Source organism: Babylonia areolata, chromosome 19 (assembly GCF_041734735.1).
Source record: "Babylonia areolata isolate BAREFJ2019XMU chromosome 19, ASM4173473v1, whole genome shotgun sequence".
Taxonomy (NCBI): Eukaryota; Metazoa; Mollusca; class Gastropoda; order Neogastropoda; family Buccinidae; genus Babylonia; species Babylonia areolata.
Window position 1 is genome coordinate 12,147,503 of NC_134894.1, and position 6,444 is coordinate 12,153,946.

General features: G+C 44.4%; 1 protein-coding gene across 1 annotated transcript in view; it reads right to left on the reverse strand.

The window, feature by feature from the left end:
• Positions 1-1,646, reverse strand: part of LOC143294069 (uncharacterized) — a 61,060-nt gene extending 59,414 nt beyond the window's left edge. The window contains exon 1 of the mRNA XM_076605486.1: positions 1,287-1,646. The gene's annotated coding sequence lies outside the window, so the exon portion shown is untranslated. The remainder of the gene's footprint in view (positions 1-1,286) is intronic.
• Between the last annotated feature and the right edge of the window lie 4,798 nt (positions 1,647-6,444).

Genomic DNA, 6,444 nt, shown 5'->3' on the forward strand with positions numbered 1-6,444 from the left:
GAACGAGCTGTCAAAGTGAACGAGAAGCAAACTCAACCACAGGTGATCAGGCAAAATGGCGGCTCGGCCAAAGTGATGGTGGACGGTCACTCATTTTTACCCTCCACTCGCCCCTTTCCCTTTGACATTCGCTCCGGGGTCAGGGCTAGGGTTTCAAAACGATCCTGGGTCGATGCTTTGAACGGATTTAAAAGCAGTCTAGATTTCACTGTGAGCTGGTAAAACTGGTTACTTTCAACGAGATGTGCCTTACTGATGCTTTTGCTTCGAATGCAAAAAGCCCGCTTTCTGATTGGCCACTGAGACAGAAACGCGCTCTGTGATTGGCTTGGAGAACCGCCGGGGGAAAAGCGTTTTCCGGTAGAGAGGTTCACCCGACGGTCGGTAGAATAGCCACGGAGTTCGGAAAATGCCTTCGTCTAGATATATATATATATATATATATATTTATAATGTCTATCTATCTATCTGTGTTCGAGTCTAAATCAACGCAGGCTTACAATTTCCAGCCACGTTTAGCTCACACACTGTTTCCACTGTCTTCTATATTTCAGTTGGAACTGAGGTTCACTCGTTCCTCCCGCGAACCATCTCTGAGTGGAACGATACTTTGACCGAGGCTGTGGGTGGAGCTGCGTCCCTTGGCGTGTTCACGTTGGGAGCTCGTAAACTCCACCAGTAGTGTGTTGTTTTTTTTTTTTAATAACCCCTGCCCCCCTTTAAAAGTGTCAGAATAATTTGCCTGGTGATTGTGGACTCTCTACGGATGATGATGATGATGATGAGGTGCAAACGTTTTGCAACGATTAGTGCTTAATAATCTTAATCTGGAAAAGGAAGTGTAAAATGGCTCGGAGGTAAAACTCAGTGTAGGAGTTGAACTTCAGTGCTGTGTCGAACCTGAAAGTGAGCAATCTTTTTTTTCTTCTTTTTTTTTCATATTCTTCCTTCCTTTCTGTCTGTCTGTCTGTCTGTGTTTGTGTGTCTGTCTGTCTCTCCCTGAGGTAGTGTGTGAATCCAACATTCATCGACTTTTATGACACATGTCCTTTCTTCTGCCTTTCACACACATGCGTGAACATGCACGGCAAGCACTCGCATACGCAACTTCAACCACAATTTTATAATGAAACGGAAAATTTAACTGCAATATTGATGTTCTTGTTATTCGCTAGCACATGATGTCGCTGCCGCTAATCGGTCTTGCCACTGGCTGCACAATTAACAGTACCGTAAACACTACAAACGAAACCGAATTACTTCATCGATAACAGTTCAATACTCACCCCCTGAGAAAGCAACGCCGCTGTATCATGGCCTGGCTGCTATCCCGAGCAGCGACAACAACAGTGAAATCATCATCACCAGAATAACAGTGTCATCGGTGACGTTAAACCCCAGTCCATCAATCAATCGATCCCCGGTCAGCAACAAAAACAAAAAAGAAAAAGAAATAAAAAAAGAGAGAAAAAAAAAAGCTGAGTTCACAACGAGCAAAAAAAAAGTGGTGGTACCAATCGGAGACTGAGCAACTCTACTTACAACTCACCACCATCACTTGACAGATTAGTAACGTGTGGCCCTGTACTGTCCGTCTTCTACATGGCGATATACAGAGGACGGCGTGTGCGCGCGTGTGTCGGCCGAGTCAAGGGATTCATTTTCCCGCCTCCTCCAGAACTCCAGGCACCACCAGCTTCCAGTCATTTCGGTGCCGGCCCGCGCGTGCCGGCCTGCTACATCCTGCACCCGCTGCCTGCTGCCTGGCACGTGACTGCCTGATACGACACAAAGAGATGGGTGGGGTGGGGTGGGGTGGGGTGGGGTTCGTGGCGCCAAGTCTCCTCCCCTCTTCGATCGCTGCTTTCCAATGAGTTGGCCTGCCCCTTACTATACCTGAAACGGGAGGGGGAACCGCCACTGATGTGTGTCATTTGGGAAGTGGGGTGAAGGGCTTGAGGTGGGGTTTTACCTTCAGCCAACCTTGCCTGCTGGCCGCTGCCCCCACAGTCTATTGGCTGGCTGACCGGGGTGGAGGTCACATCGAAGGCAGCCAGCCTCCAGGTCTGCCGGTCCGCCCCTCAGTTTACAAACGCACGGAGCTACAGTACGGGGTGGGCTGAGGCTGGAGAAATGTCATGGATACCAGAAATGCTTGGAAGTTTGTAAGGAGAAGCAAAAAAACCAAAAAAAACAAACAAAAAAAAAAACCCAACAAACAAACAAAAACAAAAACAAAAAACCCAAAGAAACCGTCACTCTAAAGAACCCTGGAGTTTTTTTTTTTTGTTTCTTTTTTTACTTGTGTGAATTGTTTACGGAAGTCTGAAATAAAACACGTACATACCCCCAAAAAAACAACAACAACAAACAAACAAACAAAGCACAAAAGAGTAAAAAAAAACAACAACAACAACAACAAACAAACAAACAAACAAAAAACCAAACGAACGAGCCAGCCAAAGCAAAGCTTTTTCTGTTACCATCACTTTCAATTCCCCTCACCTCTCCACTCTTTGTCTCTTTATACATATGGTGAATGACAAATATATATATATACAGATAGTTCACACTCTCTTCGTGTCCTGGGCTCCGCTCCTTGCAGAAAGCACTGAGGTAAATACCAAGTCCGGTATCAACAACAGTAGGCTCTCCATCTCTTAAAGAACTTGTATTCTAAATAAGCAGCAAATTTTCGCTGTAAAACCCTTGCCTGAAGAAGCTGTTTTTACAGCGAAAATTTGCTGCTTTTTTTTTTAGAATACAAGTTTTAAAGACATGAAGAGCCTACTGTTGTTGATATATATATATATATATATATATATATATATATATATATATATATATATATATATATATATATATATTCCGCTTAACTTGTATTACACGCAAATGTTTTATAATGTGACAAATGAAAATGTCCACTTTTCTTTTGTCGTCGTGAACACTATCACAGATTATAGCGGCTGTGAATGGTGATTTAACTTTGTGTATGTCGATTACAAGTACAGGGGGGAAAAAAAAAGAGAAAATCTGATATCGTAGCGTATCGAACTATGACATGAACATCGGCAGTTAGATCATTTTTCATTTTTCCTATTTTGTTTTTGTTTGTTTGTTTGTTGTTTTTTTTGTTTGTTTTTTTGTTTTTGTTTTTGTAGTACCCCTACTGATTTTCAGTCAAGATTGGTTTATCAGGTGTTTTTTTTATCAGTTAAGAAGAAGTGGAGCTACTCAAATACCAAACACCATTCACGTAAAGAAAACCAGAAATGCTCTGCTTGCTATAATAGCTCATTCTTTGCTTTATTTCTCTTTTCTTTAAACATTTTTAACCAAACGTTCTACAACATAAAAAAATATTTTACGGAATGGAATAACAGTAAACAGCTCAACATCAGGACATGTTTTGAAAACCCTAAACTTGAAAAAAAAAACATCCTCTTCCTGCTCATTATCCCTCCTACCCGAACATAAAAAAAACACACAACATTATATTCGTCCACATGCACAAACGCATTCTCGCGAGCGGCTTTCTTTCACTCATTCACGCACTCCCTCTTTCTCTAACACACACACACACACACACACACACACACACACACACACACACACACACACACACACACAACACACACAGAGTGGCACAGGCAGACACAGACACACCCACACCCACAAACAAACAAACAAACAAACAAACAAAAAACCTTTTTTTTCCCCCTAAAATTAAATACCGGAAAGAGAGAGACAGATATACAGACAGTCAAACTGACAGACAGAAGAAGAGCAGGTGAGAGAGAGAGAGAGAGAGAGAGAGAGAGAGAGAGAGAGACAGAGACAGAGACAGAGACAGAGAGACAGAGACAGATACACAGACACGCACAAACAGAGAAACTGACACAGAGAGAGACATAAAGAGACAGAGATAGTCAGAAAGAGAAAGAAGAAGAGAGGAGGAGGAGGCGACGACGACGACGACAAAGAAGAAGAAGAACAACAACAAGAACAACAACTAGAAGAAGAAACAAAACAGAACAGACAGAGGCACACACACACACACACACACACACACACACACACACACACACACACACACACACACACGCACGCACACACACACAATACACACACACACACACACACACACACACACACACACACACACACACACACACACACACACACACAGGCATACATTCTGACCAAGGAGGTTCACACAATCTTAATCAAACATCTTCAGCCTCGCTGACCAACTACCTGCCGTCACCTTATCCTGGTTCTCTCGTAACCGAATTAAGGACGCTAAACAGCTTGGCAACTGTCTGCAAAGAAAGAAAAAGAAAAAAAAAAAAGGATGGGGCGGGGGGGGGGGGGGGGGTTAGATTAGCAGACATGCAGACAGACGGACAGACAAACACATAGACACAGACGGGCGGACAGATAAACAACATAGACACAGACGGACAAACACATAGTCACAGACGGACGGACAGACAAACACACAGGCACAGACAGTCGGACAGACAGACAGACAGACCGACGGACAAATAAACACACAGACACTGACGGACGGAGGGACAAACACACGGGCACAGACAGTCGGACAGACGTGCAGACAGGTGGACGGGCAGACAAACGCACAGATATAGACGGACGGACAGTCAAACGCATCTGCACAGACGGGCGAACATACATACTAAAAGGCACTCAGGCGGACGGACAGACAGACACACAGCCACAGACGGGCGTACAGACAGACGGGCACAAACAGAAGGAGGAAAGGGCGGGGGGGGGGGGGGGGGGGGGCCTGGGGGATGAGGGGGGGGGGGGGATCTGAAAGCCAAAAGCCGACACGTGGAGACCTCCGATGAGCGAAAAAGCACCCAGGTAAGCAAAGCGTATATAATACAGGCAGGCAGGCAGGCAGGTAGCTAGCTCGTGCAGACGAACGATGGGGTGATTTCGGGCCGCCGTTTACCCCGTGCCAGACGCGCGCGGGGCCTTGGATGTCCCTAGCGGGCAACCCTGTCCTTGACAAGAAAACAACAACAAAAACCAAAAAGTCTTCTTCTTCTTCGTTCGTGGGCTGCAACTCCCACGTTCACTCGTATGTACACGAGTGGGCTTTTACGTGTATGACCGTTTTTACCCCGCCATGTAGGCAGTCATACTCCGTTTTCGGGGGTGTGCATGCTGGGTATGTTCTTGTTTCCATAACCCACCGAACGCTGACATGGATTACAGGATCTTTAACGTGCGTATTTGATCTTCCGCTCGCGTATACACACGAAGGGGGTTCAGGCACAAGCAGGTCTGCACATAATTATGTTGACCTGGGAGATCTGAAAAATCTCCTCCCTTTCTTTACCCACCAGGCACTGTTATCGAGATTCGAACCCGGGACCCTCAGATTGAAAGTCCAACGCTTTAACCATTCGACTATTGCGCCCGTCCAAAGAGCCTATTCTCCACAGACTCTTTTTTTTTTATTCCAACGATGAACTGTTCTTTTTTTTCGTTTTCTTTTTTTTTCTTTTTTTTAAAGAATGCATGATTCCTAGCGTGAAAGAAGAGTACTTGTGAAGTATTAAGATCACCTCTCTCATCTCGTTTGGTTCGTTTTCGTTGAAAAGACGTCACGTGACGAATCGTGAAGTGTATCGCATCAGTTTGCATCATTCGTCATGGTCCATGGTCGGCCTGAAGAATGAATGAATGAATGAACGTTTGACTGATTACTGTTGTAGACCACAATCTTTCATTTAACAGCTTAAGATTACCAGCGGACAGAGCGACTGAAGAAATGTCTAGATTGATTAAGTTGGGGGTTTTTTTCCCCTCCTTCATTAACGCGTAAATATTTTTCGTTCCAAACAGTTCCACCATTTCCTTCGTACACAGAACCTCTCTCCCCCCCCTCCAGGCAGACACCGAAGCCTGTCGACCGTTTGTGTTAAAATGTAAATGTTCACATTCGAATATTACTATCTAAAAACATTAGTGAGGTTCAAGAGGGGGGTGGGAGGGTATGGTTGGTTGGAATACATGTGAGACGGAATCAAAGATGTGTATTTGAAACAAAATAGAATGACAAAGGCCAAGGCCGACGATATGAGATTTATGGAGGCCTTGTTGACGGCCTGTACCCCCCAGGAGGATTTGGAAGTTAGTTGTTTCCTTTGGACTCTCTTTGTCCCTCGCCCGGTAAGGTATTCGTCGCACCAGAACACGGGAAAAAAAGGAAATCATTCATAACTAGCCTATTGCTACGGACGAAGCCAGATTCACGCCTTGACAACAACAACAACAACAACAACAACAACAAAAAGAAGAAAACACTTAATTTCCATGTGGATTAATAAAGTGTTTTTGAGTGACTGATTGATTAAAACTTGATGATACTGCTGTGAACGTAATTAAAAGCCAAATTATCAACGATCATCG